At 43.3% G+C, this 15,949-nt stretch overlaps 1 long non-coding RNA gene across 1 annotated transcript in view; it reads left to right on the forward strand.

The window, feature by feature from the left end:
• Window positions 1-1,564: 1,564 nt before the first annotated feature.
• The window catches only part of LOC126980684 (uncharacterized), a 52,842-nt gene continuing 38,457 nt past the window's right edge, over window positions 1,565-15,949 (forward strand). Inside the window, exon 1 of the long non-coding RNA XR_007733463.1 lies at window positions 1,565-1,672. This is a non-coding gene — a long non-coding RNA (uncharacterized LOC126980684). The remainder of the gene's footprint in view (window positions 1,673-15,949) is intronic.

Below are 15,949 nucleotides of genomic sequence, written 5' to 3' on the forward strand. Positions count from 1 at the left end.
GGGTTTGATGACTGAGTGGCACGAAACTCAATTTGTGTTGTTGCCCAGGATTGGCAGGTAGCCGCGGTGATTGGTAATTCCGTTGTGGTGGTTTTGGAATGGATTGAATAATTAGTTTATGAAGTCCCTCCCTCAAGACATGGTATCTCTGCATCATCTTTAGGTCTGTTGGCGGCGGAGTAATCGTGTCATATAGACATTTGCATCAATATATTTACTGTGGATTGGGACGAAAAGTCTGAACCCGGGGTTCCAAAGTTCTTCATATCATCAACACATTTACAAATTGTTAAAGTTCTTCGACCCCAAACTTTTATTATATAAAAATAAATCTGCCAACACTAATTAACTACTACTAGTACTATTGCTGCTATTGATGTAAGTGTAACTACTACTACTACTACTACTACTACTACTACTACTACTACTTCTACTTTTTTACTACATAAATGATACCTCCACCCATGCTTATTTTCCCGACACATAATCATGTAGGGCTCCATAGCTTGGAGGTCATTAGCCCCAACTCTGTTCGCTAATGACTGTGGCATCCAACCATATCACTAATACTACCTGACACTAAATCACCTGTCATCTATTACGTCTAGATCCCCCTTTCCTTCCCTACTCAAGTCACTCCCGACCCACCCTAATGTCACTCTCCACCACTGTGACTTCATAGTCCATATTGGAGATGTTGGTGGCTTTTGGGCCAGAGTGTCTGGTGCCCCTGAGACATAGGATGGCCGACCTGAGCAGGGAGAACGAGAGGCGACACCTCATCCAGGCGACAACGTGGCTCCTTGGCTGATGCTTCTTTTCTGAGATTAGTTCCGTGAGGCGTGCGTAGAAGCATTGGGCTCTGGGACCGATCCCGCCGGATGTGGTGAAGACGAGGGAGGTGAAGCTGCCCTGATCCACATGTTGGATTCTTTCACCGTATGCCCTTGTCTTCTCCTGCTCGTTCCTGTGGTGGGCGGCTTCATAAAAATAATTATATAATTATTACCAGTTGACAATTTATTGCAGGATATTTTGTGTACTGCATTATAATTTCTAAACTGTACTTCATCCTTCGACCCCAAAGATCGATATTCCATGAATGGTTATCGACCCCCAGCCATTGATCGATATCTTTGGATAGTCATGGAGGGCGGGAGCAGCGGGGCTCCGGAGCTAGAGGCTCAGAATGTCTCTTGTAGATTATCTGCACCTCGCATGAAGGGAGAAAGCTTCCCGCCGCTACCTTACTTGTCGGCAGGTCACTGGATTGCTCCGCCCGCTGCTTCAGACAGGACTACTGGACTTAACGCTTCGAGTTTAGAAAGGAACCAGGATGAAAGTTTGTCATAATATACGACTATTGCTGTTTTTAGTGATATATGACCTGTACTGACACTTCTGATAAGTTCTGGCTCTGTTATGAGACTCAGTTTTCTTCACTGAGTCTTAAGATGTTTAGGTAAACTCCATGTCAAGCTTCAGCTATCTTTCGGAACTTGCATCAAGCCGTGTGAACGAGTGAGAGGGAGGGAACCCTCAGGCCTCAACTCGAGGCGCCAGTGGCTGCCAGACCGCGGTGGTGGTGCGTGCGTAGTGTCCTTGTTGTGTGTGTGTCTGTGTGTCCCAGCCCGCGTCATCTGCGGCGTCGACCTCAAGACAGTCTGTGCCGGTGAGTGTTACGTGCTACTCCAGGAATGCTTGTTCTCGTGTGATGTGTTAAGGAGAAAATATTAAAGTAATACCATCCTCCCACTCCCTCTATTGCCCATACCCTCCTACACTACTCCGTGTAAGTGAAATTACACACACACACACACACACACACACACACACACACACACACACACATTTGCCCATACTTTGTAGTAGCGTTTTTTTTTAAATGACCCTCAAAAAGGAAAATTGTTTTTTTGAAGCTCGCGAAAATTATAGAATTTTAAAGGTTTTATTTTCGCGTGTAATTAATGTTTCTAGGATATTTTTACAACGTCCATTTTTTGAAAAGTAGAAACACAAGATAAAATAGGAATACAACAATGTTTTACGTATATGGAAAATTAATTATGATGTACGGACGATGTAACTTATTTGTGTATGTGAACATTGTTTGCGTTTTCGTACACCTCTAGACAAGTATTTTTCCATTAGCGAATTTTCTTCATATTGTGTGTTTGCTTGTTTCTTAACTACTTATCATCCCATTTCACATTTTCATTACACCATATATTTTACACTTTTTTTCATGTGTGTGTGTGTGGGTGAAGTGTGCGCGCAGCAGAAAGAAAGGGTGCAGTCGTGCAAATTGGTGCTTCACTGGTTAACAGTCCTGGAGGGCCTGGCGTTGGTGTCGTCACTTGTGTTTTAGGGGTACGGTTACAGGAGATGGAGGTGGTGCGGGTCCCCGCGCAAGGTAGTAGTGATTTCTCTCTCGCTGCTTCTCCCACTGCCCAAGACATGAACTGGGCTTAAAGGGGGTTGTCAAGTATTATATAATCACGTTATTAACCACCCAGCCACCTTGCCTTGGCCTCGGAGCGTGAAAAGGGTGAAGTATGGCGGGGTGGAGGAATGGTTGTCTGAATATTTGAGGAGCCAACTATTCCTTTGGCTGGTAAGAATTATGACTTTTTTTTTTACAACTGCCCGTGACTGTGTGTGTGTGTGTGTGTGTGTGTGTGTGTGTGTAGGCAGATGAGCTGTAAACTTCATGTCCTGTTATTTTCGCGTGTCATCAGTGCTTTGTAGATGTTTATGACTGGGCAATTGCTGCTGAGTGGTGGTTGGGTGGGGAGAAGAGAGGGGCGGTCAGGACGGGAGGGAGACATTGCGGTGGTAGGGTAGGTATGATGAGGTAAGGTCGAGGGGATGGTGGGGTTGAGAGTAAGAGGAGCTTGGGAGTTTTGGGTGGGAGAAGTTTAAGGCTGTGGGGAGTGTGATGGGGATAGAGGGTTGGGGTACGGCTAGTTTGGGGATAGGCCAGTGAGAGCAGAAGGGCTTGGGATGGGTTAGGAAGTGGGGTTGTGTGGGGATAAGGCAGGAGATTGTGGGGAGGTAGCAGGAATGTTGATAAGGGGTTGAGCGTAGAGGTCCTGGGATGAGGTGGCGGAGATAGGTGTTAGGGATGGTCGTTTGTTGATTGTCGTAGTAATACTTCATGAATGTATAGTCCTTTGAAAATGTAAAATACAAATACTTGCGCCATTATTTGCTCTAATATAGAGAAGAAAATAACGTAGAACTCGTACAGACAGTTTTATGTCCAAAATCGTAATGATCCATGCGCGTTCTGGATATTTCTGACTTAGGAACTAGTTTATATGGTGTACTGCAAGCCAGCTATGAGGCTCAGTTTGTCTACAGAGGCCCTCGTGAAACAAAAATAATGGACTAAGAAAACCGAAGCCACCCAACTATATAATTAACGAGGCTTCCCCCCCTGGCCCCTCCCCAAGGTAAAAACGTATACGAAAGTGCATTATAATAATAGTTATTTCACGTGCTAAATTACTACGAATATTGGTTTGGAGTGGTGCTCCCTAAGAAACCTAAAAATATCCTAAAATTTTAATATCTAAGAGGTGATAAAATGTTAGCTGACTGGGAAGATAAAGCTGCGAATGTTATAGTAATGGTGAACGCCGCGGCCAGTAGCCAAGACTCAGTGTTATCAATCACAAATGTTATCAATCACAAGAGTAAAAGAAAACAGCGAGTACATTTGGTGAGAGATATATGATGCAATCGCCTGGGTGATAAAACATTGGTACAAGCACGATATTAATATCTAACAAAATATGAGCAGTGGTAATTGCTGTAGATGATTTATATAGAGTAGGAAAGGCTAGAAGCAGGGCATGACCTCTGAGTGTAGGAACAGATTTTAATTTTGAACCACTGAGAGATGAAGATGAGTGACGCAAATCTTGTTCACACGAATGTTTTAGTTCTCAAAATCATGCCTAAAACTGTCAATACTCTCTCTCTCTCTCTCTCTCTCTCTCTCTCTCTCTCTCTCTCTCTCTCTCTCTCTCCTCCTCTAAAATTGTTGTTTCACGCCCACAAGTCTGATCAAGTCCACAGCAAGACTCGGCATGCATACATCGATACGTTAGCCATGGGTGCCAGCCTTGATGCCATGCCTAACTTGCCCTAATGGTGGTGACTGGCGATGTAGTGCACACGGAAAGGGGCAATGGGGTAAGGAGAGGAATGGGAGAAATGGGAGCGACGTAAATGAGGTGTCAGGGGAAGATAGATGTTGCAGGGAGGGGAAGGGTGGAGGGAGGAGTGTCGAGAGTAAGTTATACTCCCTTAAAAGTTCCATTGGTTCACCTCACCTCATCCTCCAGAGACTCGTAAACGACTGGTCTTAAAATACGTCTCCTCCTCCTGATGTACCTCCTTTTTCCTCTCATTCTCCATCCCACTCCCCGTCTCTGGCCCCCCTGACCTTCCTTCTGCCGCGCCCCAAGTCTGAGCCTGGGACCATATACTCAAACGTTTCCCCGCTTACACACTCACATTTGACAGGGTTTTTGAAGGGGTATTGGGCATTTCCAGAGGTACAGTCGGCTGTAGAGAGTAGTGTCACACTGTCCAGTAAGTTTCGTTCAGAAAGCGACATCTGGCAACACCTCCACGCGACATGAAAATTATTACATCCTATCGAAATCGTACTGTTGTGGCAATAGGTGGTCACAGGTGCACTCGCCATAATTTTAAGATAGATATTTATCAAAAGTGCCCGTCGCTAACGCTTAATAAATATTTTTTCTTTAGGCTCTGTCGCTACATTTTGACACGAGCTTTTAGTTTCGGTCAAATTTAGTCAAGAGCAATTCTAAGTTGTTTATCAAACTATGATAAATTTTAAAATATACTGCACTTATTAAGGGAGATTGTTATGCCTTTTAACTTAAAAAATAAATCCCTGACAGCCGAGATCTTGTTCTTTTTATAAAAAAAATTATACGTAATAATAGGCTATAAACGTTCACATGATGGCGTCGTCGACCGCGGGCTTTTCCGCGCTCGCACTCAACACACACACACACACACACACACACACACACACACACTGTATTTATACTTAGATATTACGTAATCTTCACGGGGAAATGATTTTAGATTTTTGATGATCTGAATTGTCTTTGAGGCTTTATAGTGACGGGAATTAAGGCTGCGAGTTAAACAAACCCTCAAGCCTATTTGCTGTTTGATGGTAAGGAGCATTAGTCACTGCCTGCCTCTGTGAAGGACAGCATTGCACACGGTATTTTCAAAGTTTAATAAGAAAAAGTGTTTCAGACTGTTCGCGATGTTTTACCTCGTCATCATCATCATCATCATCATGTAGAAGACATTCATTATCGCATTTCTAAATTGAATTCATGTAATCTGGTATATTTCTAACTACATTATATTATAATATAATATAATATTATACAATATTATAATTTCACGGTCACACACACACTGTACACACTGATACGCGTCACTAACATCACCAGTGAATGCGCCACCGTGGTATAGTTGCCAGATACCGCCACCATTCTGAAAACCGTGACACTACTCTATCGTCGACTGTACATTTATGACCCTGGTGGCAGTTTGACCCCTCTTTTGTACCTTAAAAGTGAAAAACACCTATGAAAACCCGATTAAACTCCATTTTAGCCTTTGGAAATAGATGACATGAGAAGAGGAAGCGTCTGAGAATACCGACCCTGTTTGCCCTTTACCTTCCCTTCGACCGTCTCCCACCACCACCCCTTCGTCGTTGTGACCGGGTTTGTCTACTCTCCGTGCCAGGCAATTTACCTACTGCTTATCAATCTTCTTATTCTCAGGCCACTTCCTGCTTTCTCTTTCACATCCTGCTCTGCCGCCTCCTATCTCTTGGCAGGTTCATCCCTCTTTCCACGTCTCCCTCCTGCTAAATTTAAGCATCCTGGTAAATGATGATGTTATCTTCTCAGATTTAGAGAATTTGCTACAAGCCTTGCGTTTCTCTTAAAGTTTCGCATTCTTGTCGATTTCTCAAGCCCTTAATAAAGTGACTTTTTCTTTTCACAATCACGTCACGGTTTTCTTCTGCCTTCCGCCGCCCTGAAAAGACTAGATACAAGTTTCCATCGGCGTTAGTTGATGGGCGTCATTAGTTGCGGAAGGGTCAACCTGCGACCAAACTCCATTTTTTTTTGTGCTACTTCTACATGTATTGCTTTATTAATTTTCTTAGGTTTTTGAGAGTCTTAATCTTTTCATAAGCAAGGAGAGATAAAAGTATCGTTCACTAATTCTATGCTAGATGAGTGTGTCCTGGGAAGCAATAAAGTAAAAGAACGTTTAACCCTCTTTCTCTGGCAAACGTTCACGAACTTTAATGAAAATGCTGCCGTTTTCTAACAAAACTGGTATAACGTTGCTTGTTTCATATGCATTCTGCAATGTTTTGTTACTATTGCTGCAACGAAACTTATTTTTACCGATACTGTTTGACTTAACCTCAGACCTTGCTATTATTTCTGTTTGGGGTAAAAAGAACCTTGTGTCCTTCAATGCCTAAAAAAACGAATTTCTCCACCTATCAACTTGACACAATCTTCCAAACACCTATCCCCTGTTCTTCAACAACACTCAGCTGTCACCTTCAACACTATACATCCTCGGTCTATCCTTAACTCAAAATCTTAACTGGAAACTTCACATCTCTTCTCTCACTAAATCAACTTCCTCGAGGTTGGGCGTTCTGTATCGTCTCCGCCAGTTCTTCTCCCCCGCCCATTTGCTATCCATATACAGGGGCCTTGTCCGCCCTCGTATGAAGTATGCATCTCACGTGTGGGGGACTCCACTCACACAGCTCTTCTGGACAGAGTGAAGTCTAAGGCTCTTCGTCTCATCAGCTCTCCGCCTCCTACTGATTGTCTTCTACCTCTTAAATTCCGCCGCCATGTTGCCTCTCTTTCTATCTTCTATCGATATTTTCACGCTGACTGCTCTTCTGAACTAGCTAACTGCATGCTTCCCCCCCTCCCGCGGCCTCGCCGCACATGACTTTCTACTCAAGCTCATCCCATTAGTGTCCAAATCCTTTACGCACGAGTCAACCAGCATTTTCACTCTTTCATTCCTCACGCCGGTAAACTCTGGAACAATCTTCCTTCATCCGTATTTCCTCCTGCCTACGACTTGAACTCTTTCAAGAGGAGGGTATCAGGACACCTCTCCTCCCGAAATTGACTTATCTTTCGGCCACTCCTCTGAACGCTTTATATAGCGGCAGTGAGTAGCAGGCTTTTTTTCATTATTGTTTCCTTTTTTTCCCATGAACTGTTTCCTCTGGTGTAAAAAGAAAAAAAAGAAGAGGTTCATTACATTATTATTTCGTGTACGAGCCGAGTCGTTTATACAAACATTTATGCATTTACGAAAATGATGAGCTTCAGTTCTAGTTGTTATGAGCGTCTGAAAGTCTGACGAATAATTACAAATTTATTATCAGGAATAACCATTGATTTGACTGTTAGGTGTAATCTTCGGCTAGAGCACAGATATAAATATGTCATTATTGCTCTGTTCACTCAGCGTATCCAGTCTGATGCCGTTCCGAGGGCGGACGATTGAGCGGCTCTGCAACTATCTCCTTGTTCTCAATCTTCTGTCACTAATACGGTAGATAGTTGTATGTGATGTAATCGCAGAGGTAGAAACGCAATTATGTGGTCTTCTCTTCAAGCAGTAAATTATACTAATGCTAAAGTTCGACAAACTCTATATTTGGCAACATATATTATGTTTCTATGATGACGGGCGAAATATTTATAAGAATAATTTAAAGGAAAATCTTCTGTGATGCATTTTTGGAAACTTTCATTAAGAAATAATATTTGCATTCGAATTTTTACTATGTCATTGTATTCGTATTCGCATTCATATTCATATAAATTTTAGGTATTTATACTCTTATTCAAATACATAACGCTTGTATTCACTCCATCCCTGCATGTGGGTCATCTTCGTCCACTGGGTGATGACTGATTACTCTCACCTTTTAGAGGCGGGCGAGACTTGAACTCAGGTCGTCCAGGACACCGTGCTCGCACGCTGACCACTCGGCCACCGCCTCCCCAAATGGCATGATGGTCCATGTGTCTTTGGGCAGTGTTTACAGCTCAGCTGGTGGGTAGCCTATGTTGATTTTGGGGAACTTGATGGTAGTTGAAAATAGTAATGGAGGAAATCGATTGACTTGAGGTTTGGGAAGAAAGGCTTGGGAAGAAGAAAGTGAACTCTGTAACATCTTTAGCGAGGGGGGTGAAATTAAAAGAGGAGAAGGCCTTTAAGAACTATATAAAATGTGTTTCAAACAGAGCAACAGGGAATAAAAGAAATATAGAAGGAGGAAAATATTCGAGAAGAGACAGAGCGAGAGAACTAGAGCGCAAGAGTGGGGAAAGATAATGAAGACCAACGGATATGTGATACATTAAATTATAACAATATTAATTTAATTCAAGACGAAGCCGAATAACCTTTTCCCCGCCTGTTTATTCACTAAGGCAATTTCATTTAACTGATGATTGCTCCTTGTATGTTGGGTTCGATATCTTCAGGTAATGATGGAAAACATTTTCAATGTTTTTTTTTTCGTTTTTTCCCACGATTCTACCTTTCTACGTCCTCCTCTTCCTCCTCCTCATCATCATCATCTAATCATCATAATCATCATCACCATCATCATCGTCGTCACCATCCTGTTCCTTCACTTCCCTCTCATATTCCTTTATATATATATATATATATATATATATATATATATATATATATATATATATATATATATATATATATATATATATATATATATATATATATATATATATATATATTTATTTATTAAGGGTACAGCAAGAACTGGAAGTGGGTCAGCAGGTAAGGCTTAGCGGGGAAAAAATAAAACGTTGTTATAGTCCGACACAAATATGAAGTTTTTTTTTTTTTTTTTTACTGTAGAGGAAGCAGCTCAAGGGCAAAAAAAAAAGTGAGAAAAAAAGCCCGCTATCGCTGCTCCTATGAAAGAATGTAGTAAAGAGTGGCCAAAAGAGAGGTCAATTTCGGGTGGAGAAGCTTCTCGATACTCTCCTCTTGAAAGAGGTCAGGTCATAGGCAGAAGGAAATGCAGACGAAGGAAGACTGTTGCAGAGGTGGGGCACGAGCCTCTCCACCTCGCTGCTGTATCACGCCCAATACATCACTCTCCATCATGTGTGATCTGCGTACTATTTGAAATTGTGTATCAAATATATGTATACATTAAATAAGATTTGGCAGCGTTACGGCCAGGGAACTCCCCGAGCGGGCCACGCTCAAACTGACTTCATAGCCGAGTCGGACTAATGCAATTTATTTATTTATTTTTTTTTTTTTTTTACGTCTTGGCCTATTGCGCCGGCAGGCTTCTTCCCGGTGGATCCTGATGGTCGGTCCAAGGCTTCTTCCCGGTGGGGCCTGATGGTCAGCCCAGCCCGTTCTGGCGCAGGCAAGTGTTTATAGTGGCGCCATCTTGCATTGGCTCATGCTGCCCTCCCGGAGCTCATCTTTAATCTAGAATCTAGAGTCCGGGTTGATAGGTGGTCTTCTGGACAGCATGTGGGTAGTTTTAAGCCACTCGGCGGCGGCTGAAAAATCCCAGCTTGGTGACACCGGTCGGGGATTGAACTCGCGTCCTCCTGAACGCGGGGCCGTCTCGCTATCTGTTCAGCCACCGCCTTCCCACTTAGTGTACAGTTACAGACACTTACCGTAGAGTTGATGGCGCAGGTTTGTATAATTGTTCTGGTGCAGGCATTGTTTATCGGACACTTTATTTATATGCCCCCGGCAGTCTGGGGGAGGTGTTACTTATGTGAAGTGGCGTTTCAGTAGTAGTTCATCATCTTTGTCGATATTTTTTCCGTATCATGCGGGCAGCCAGCTTTCCTTAGACTTTTGGTGCCTAGTTGTACGTGTTGCCTGTGGTGCCGTTTCCGGGATTTCCGTGTGTGGGAACTTTGTACAGTAACAAATTCCACTGGTTTGATTTATAGTCTCTGAAGTTGTAACATTTAGGTTTGTGAAGTCACGTGTGTCGGAATATGTGAGTAGTCTAGCATGTGAACTATCTCCGTCTTTACTATATAGAGTTTCAGCCGCTGTCAATTACCATCGGAGGGAAACTTTATCTTTCATTGTTTTGTCGTTCACATCCTTGTCAGCTCGATGGATGTAGCCGTCTGCCCTAATATGTGGCATTTTATATTTTTTATGTATGTATTTTCCTCTATTTGTGAGTCATTTAGTTTCTCCGTGTTGAGTGCCACCATAGAAAGTTTGTGGTGGAGATGTCCTATTGGGGGGAGGCGGTGGCTGAACGGATAACGAGACTGCCCTGCGTTCATGAGGACACGAGCTCAATCCCTGACCGGTGCCACCTAGCTGGGATTTTTCAACCACCGCCGAGTGGCTTAAAACTACCCACATGCTGTCCAGAAGACCACCCATCAACCCGGACTCTAGATTCTAGGATTAAAGATGAGCTCCGGGAGGGCAGCATGAGCCAATATAAGATGGCACCACTATAAACACTCGCCTGCGCCAGAACGGGCTGGGCCGACCATCAGGCCCCACCGGGAAGAAGTCTTGGACTGACCATCAGGATCCACCGGTAAGAAGCCTACCGGCGCAATAGGCCATGACGTAAAAAAAAAAAAAAAAAAATGGTGGTGATATGGTGATTGTGCTGGAAATGTCGTGCTAGAGTGAAATAAAGTGAAATAATGCTGCTGTGGTGGATATAGTGCTGAACGCTAGTCTACTTGTGGTGATATGAAAGTGTGATGCTGCAGGAGTGAAGTGGAGTCAATAAGGCGGAGTGTGGTAGCTTTAATGGTGCATATGTGAAGGTTTGGGTTACAAGGGCAGATTGCTTGGATGGTAGTACTAGGTGGTGGCATGCTTGTATTTATCCTTGTGTTTTATATCGTCATAGGCGTCGACCCTTCCATCAGCTCCTCCCAAAATATTGAATTTCAAGGTAAATCTTTCATAAGTTTATTTAGAATATTTACTCTCTCTCTCTCTCTCTCTCTCTCTCTCTCTCTCTCTCTCTCTCTCTCTCTCTCTCTCTCTCTCTCTCTCTCTCTCTCTCTCTCTCTCTCTCTCTCTCTCTCTCTCTCTCTCTCTCTCTCTCTCTCTCTCTCTCTCTCTCTCTCTCTCTCTCTCTCTCTCTCTCTCTCACACACACACACACACACACACACACACACACACACACACACACACACACACACACACACACACACACACACACACACAGACAGAAAGACACACCGCTTTGATAGCTCAGTGGTTAAAGCTCTGTGCTGCGAGGCTTCGCGGCCTGGTTGGCGGAGGTTCGAGTCCCGCTCAGGCCGTGATTTTTCCGCTAACAGGAGCGATTACTGTTCCCCCTTGAGCAGGAGAGATCGGGTGTGTGGTGTGTGAAGGTCCCAGCAGTACCCAGAGTTCGACTATAATGAGCCTTGGTCATGTCGGTAGGGTACTTGCTAGAGATGAATCCAGCCCGTAATCAGGCCATGTTGAATTACTCACATCGTAGCTTCTCTCATTTTTTTTTATGTTGCTAACAATTTTCCTGCCACGGCACCTTCTGGCCTATTCACTCACTCACAAATGTATAAAACGAAAACAAAATAAAAAGTACGAACAATTCCCTCTCTGGTTTTCATCCCGGAATGTGTCAAACAAAAACAACAGCAACAACAACAAAAAATGTAAGTAAAAACGTCGAGCAGAGAAGGCATGCTGTATATGCAAGAGAAAAATAAAACTCCGTATATAAAGAATATCCTTCAACTTTTGCTGTAAAAAATGAAAAAATCTCAGCACAACATTTTATCCCAAGACCAGTTGCTCTTTATACACGTTTTTCTTTATATTTTAACGTTGATTGTTCTTGAGATGAGGGCGTTAAGAGGAGCTCAATTTTTGTTGATGTACGAAATACTATCTTGAGAAAAGGCATACCTTTAAAATTCCTTACCTTCTTCTGGTGTATCTGCAGGTGGGTGGAGTGCAGGGTACAGGGGTGGTGGGAAGGGTACACGTGGAAACAATGGAAAAAGTGGAAAATTATGTAGAAAAAAATAATGCATAATATGAGCCGGATTTGTCTTTGCCAATAAATTTATGTGAAATGAACTCTTCTTGCATGGAAAGCAAAGGAAAGGCACATATGAGTATCGGATGGAAAATCTACTTAGACTGCCGTTGAACAAATGTTGAACTCCGTATTGCAAAACCATTCTACAAAAAAAGACATGTGGAGGTTTGCGCTGCGTTGTTTAACTACTTACCTATGTACATACATTTTTTGAAAAGCCATTAGTTCCAGCATGTCATGTAATAAATTCATCGATTTATTCATATATCAATATTTGCCGGGTGTATGACGGCGGGGCAGCACCAGGCAGATCACGCGGCCCCACAGGTACAGCCGTGGAAAAGGTTTAAGTCTTGGGCGAGGCTCGGCATTTGACAGACCAGGTAACGGAGGGAGAAGGGGGAGGTGAAGTTGGGAGGAAGAGGGAGGAGAAGAACCGGGAGTGGGAAGGAGGAGGAATTTCGTACGTGTTCCGGCCTGGCACTTCACATGCACTGCACATTATAGTAGTTGGCAGTGTTGATTTATATTTATCCCATTTACATTCCATTCTTGATGCAAGTCGTCAAGCAAAGGTCAGTCATGTCGTGCAGCGACACTATTCAACAAATGGAATATTACTTTGCCTACCCACTATTTGTTCCTGAAGGCATAAAATAAGCTATTCGATGTCCAACATAATGTTTTTTATGTTTTTACCTTTATGATCAATCAGGTTCATCGCTCTTACCATCATCAACAAACAGACGAAGTGCAAGCAATATTCGACCAGCCAATCTTTTTTTTATATGCAAAATGAAGAAAGCACTGAACACTTGATTTTTCGTAGTGTAAACAACTATAAATACAAATGGGCAAGACTTCCCTTCTTTAGAGAGGGCGATTTTGAGTTGGAGTTAAGTAGACCCTGAATGGTGAACCAAATAAAAAAAAAAATGTTTTACTGCACGACACGTGATCATTTCTGCCGTTCGCCTCCCACGCCATGCCGTGTAGGTGAGGCGAGGGCAAACCGATATCAATATCAACTTCAACATCAACATTAGCATAAAAAATATAGGCCAGAAAAGTTTTGCCGCGAGTGAAGGACAAAGGTAATGAAAGGTCGTGGCTCTTTGCTGAAGCTCGTGGACAGAGAAACAGTCTAAACTTATCGTGCACGTAAGTTGAAGGGACACACATGAAAGCTTGTCACGTCTATAGATCTTGAAGTGAGGAAAATTGATTTTAGGTGAATGTTGGAAAGGGTTTAAAGTCACTGTTCTTTTGCCACGTACTCGAACACCACCTGCTTGTAGGAGGGACGCGCTACTCTGAAAAGTTGCCAGTGGCGAGTGGAAACGGCAAACTTAATTACCTAGTCAGCAAAATGAAAAAAATAAAAATAAAAATGTAAAGTGGCGAACAGAGCAAAATATATTTTTCGTAAAATATTACTTCAGAATTATGCTGTGGGAAACGAACTCAAGTTATTATGCACATGCGTTTGAGGTGTGAATGCTACGCAGGAATGTATTGTATGAATGTGTTATAGAAATGTATGAATGTACTGTATTAATGCATTGCATGGAATTGTTAAATGAAAGACTCGCAAAGTGTATTACATAGACGATCAGGAGCGTCACCATATGTGCCAGGTAGGCGTTCTTACAGGTACATCTTGGTCACAGCAACTTGTGGATAAATCAGTATTTCAAAAAACAGTTTTGGGTGTATGGCCGTGCACATAAGTGACACACACACACACACACACACACACACACACACACACACACACACACACACACACACACACACACACACAAACACACACACCGCTCCGGTAGCTCAATGGCAAAGCTCTGCGCTGCCAGGCTCCGCGACTTGGCAGGCGGAGGTTCGAGTCCCGTTTAAGCCAGGATTTTTCCGCTGACAAGGAGTGATTAATGTCCCTCCTTGAGCAAGGGGGGTGGGGTGTGTGGAACCCAGCAGTGCCCAGAGATCGACTTAAATGAGCCTTGCTGTAATCGGTAGGGTACTAGTTGGCGATGAGGAATCCAGCTCGTGATTAGGCCATGGTGAATTACACACACACACACACACACACACACACACACACAAACACACGAAGTATTCATTACGGAGCCGCAGAGCAGAGACAGAGAGCTAACGAGATTAATTTGGCCCTGCTTTGATAAACTGAGTCAGCTAATAACCACTGTCAACTTCCTCGCCTTCCCTGATGCTCCCCTTGCCTGTCTCCCTTCTACTCCCACCCTCACCATTACTCTTTCTCCGTCCTACTCCATGTCTCGTCATTATCCTCATGTTTTATTTACCCTAATACTTGTCCTCTTCCTCCTTCTTCTAATTTCTTCTTTCCTGTCATCTCTTTCTCAACAGTTCTCATTCTGCCTTTCCTATTATCTCATTACTTGGTCCTGTTTCAAAGCTTTCATGCCCCCCTCGTCCTCGTCCTCGTCCTTATCCTCGTCTTCGTCATCCTCTTCTTCCTCGTCACATTCTTTTTCTTTTTAGTTAGAGTTCTCATTCATGAATCATGGCTGCAGGTGTTTCTAAGTGAATGGAGGGTATCGGAGACTATTTGATGAGGGAGGAAAATTCAATGGGAGGGGGAGGGGGGCACTGCAGATGTTTCATATTACTTCGTCAAACGTCCGAGTGTATTGTGTCAGGATGCAACAGTATATATCAATTTTGTCCTCATTCTCGCTAACACAACATCATCCTCCACCGCCACCACCACCGCCACCACCACCACCATCACTTGTACGACCATTACCGTCACCACCACCACCACCACCGTCATCCATAGTACCACCATTACCACCACCACTAGTACGACCATTACCGTTACTGCCACCACTATCACCACCACCACCACTATCACCACCGCTGCCACCGCCGCCATCTGCACTCCCAATACTTCGCAGAATACCTGAATAGTCGTAGCGGGAAGTTTCTGTCTGGTTTATGTTGATTCAGCCAAAGAAAATCCTTGTACTTAAAATATTTTTCAGCGCAAGGTGTGAAAGCTTCGAGTGTTTACGGAGGCTTCAGTGTTACGCAGTTTTCTGTATCGATACATTTTTCTAGGGTGTAAATGTTGCAGTAGTGCTTTTAGGAACAAGAACCGACTCTTTTTCTTTTCCTCTTTTCGCACTAAAATCCTCTTCAGTCATTTTGTCTGTTTACTCTCCCCTTTACAAGATATTACTGTCGACAACGTTCAAAGCATCTCAACAAGGGTGAAAGGTTCTCATTTGTCTCGGTATGCATATTTTATTCTTTTACCAGAAGTGATTTTTAGTGCCTTTCTTAGTCGCTTAATTGATATGTAAATTGCTCATCTTAGGCGTAGTTGATGTCTGTGGGTATGTTGGCGGCCTCGTCAGCAGCGTGTGGGCGGAGAGTTGAGTTGGAGGTGGGCGGAGAGTTAGGAAATAGTGATCACAGAACGGTTCGTTTTAGGTTAGACTGGGCGGTAACCCGTGATCCAAACCCAGTGTTAGTGCCAGATTTTAGAAGAGCAAACTACGAGGGGCTTCGAAGATATCTTGAAGGGGTAAACTGGGATAATTTAGGGATTCATGAGGGCCAGAACTGCGGATTGGAGAGCCAGGAGAACCAGGTAGAAATGTCTTACAATAATTTAGTTAGAGTAATAGTAGAGGGGCAAGAACAGCATATACCACAGCGAACACTTAGAAAAGAAAACAATGATCCTAAGTGGATGACTCG

The sequence above is a fragment of the Eriocheir sinensis genome, chromosome 45 (assembly GCF_024679095.1).
Source record: "Eriocheir sinensis breed Jianghai 21 chromosome 45, ASM2467909v1, whole genome shotgun sequence".
NCBI classification, from domain to species: domain Eukaryota; kingdom Metazoa; phylum Arthropoda; class Malacostraca; order Decapoda; family Varunidae; genus Eriocheir; species Eriocheir sinensis.